Genomic DNA, 1,324 nt, shown 5'->3' with positions numbered 1-1,324 from the left:
TCAGAGTCCTTTGGTTCCTCAGAGGGAAGCTCCTTATTGATCACTAGACGTCCCAGGAGGTCTTCCTCCTTAGAATTCACGTCCTCTCCTTCCCTTACAGGTTTGGCCATGGCGCTTATGTCAATGGCCTTGCACTCTCCTTTTGGATTCTCTTCTGTATTGCTTGGGAGAGTACTAGGAGGGATTTCAGTGATCCTTTTACTCAGCTGGCCCACTTGTGCTTCCAGATTTCTAATGGAAGACCTTGTTTCATTCATGAAACTCACAGTGGCCTTGGATAGATCAGAGACTAGATTTGCTAAATTAGAAGCATTTTGTTCAGTGTTCTCTGTCTGTTGCTGAGTGGATGATGGAAAAAGTTTATTATTGTTAAACCTGTTTCTTCCACCATTATTAAAGCCTTGTTGGGGCTTTTGATCCTTCCATGAGAAATTTGGATGATTTCTCCATGTTGAGTTATAGGTGTTTCCATAAGGTTCACCTAAGTAATTTACCTCTGCTATTGCAGGGTTCTCAGGATCATAAGCTTCTTCTTCAGAAGATGCCTCTTGAGTACTGTTGGATGCAGCTTGCATTCCATGCAGACTCTGAGAGATCATATTGACTTGCTGAGTCAATATTTTATTCTGAGCTAATATGGCATTCAGAGTATCAACTTCAAGAACTCCCTTCTTCATAGGCGTCCCATTACTCACAGGATTCCTTTCAGAAGTGTACATGAACTGGTTATTAGCAACCATGTCAATGAGTTCTTGAGCTTCTGCAGGCGTTTTCTTTAGGTGAATGGATCCACCTGCAGAAGTGTCCAGTGACATTTTTGATAACTCAGATAAACCATCATAGAATATATCCAGGATGGTCCATTCTGAAAGCATGTCAGAAGGACACTTTTTGGTCACTTGTTTGTATCTTTCCCAAGCTTCATAGAGGGATTCACCTTCTTTCTGTCTGAAGGTTTGAACATCAGCTCTAAGCTTGCTCAGCTTTTGAGGAGGAAAGTACTTGGCTAAGAAAGCCGTGACCAGCTTATCCCAAGAGTTCAGGCTATCTTTGGGTTGAGAATCCAACCATAATCTAGCTCTGTCTCTTACAGCAAAAGGGAAAAGCATGAGCCTGTAGACTTCAGGATCTACTCCATTAGTCTTAACAGTATCACATATCTGCAAGAATTCAGTTAAGAACTGAAAAGGATCTTCAGATGGAAGTCCATGAAACTTGCAGTTCTGCTGCATCAGAGAAACTAATTGAGGTTTCAGCTCAAAGTTGTTTGCTCCAATGGCAGGAATGGAGATGCTTCTTCCATGTAAATTGGAATTAGGTGCAG

General features: G+C 41.8%; 1 non-coding gene across 1 annotated transcript; it reads left to right on the top strand.

Annotated features, from left to right (window-relative positions):
* Positions 1–869: 869 nt before the first annotated feature.
* LOC112753213 (small nucleolar RNA R71) lies at positions 870–977 on the top strand. The gene has a single exon (XR_003177606.1). It is a non-coding gene; the product is annotated as a small nucleolar RNA R71 (small nucleolar RNA).
* The last annotated feature ends 347 nt before the right edge of the window (positions 978–1,324 follow it).

The sequence above is a fragment of the Arachis hypogaea genome, chromosome 15 (assembly GCF_003086295.3).
Source record: "Arachis hypogaea cultivar Tifrunner chromosome 15, arahy.Tifrunner.gnm2.J5K5, whole genome shotgun sequence".
NCBI classification, from domain to species: domain Eukaryota; kingdom Viridiplantae; phylum Streptophyta; class Magnoliopsida; order Fabales; family Fabaceae; genus Arachis; species Arachis hypogaea.
The sequence above is the reverse complement of the archived record's forward strand: the minus strand, read 5'-3'. Positions and strand labels throughout refer to the sequence as shown.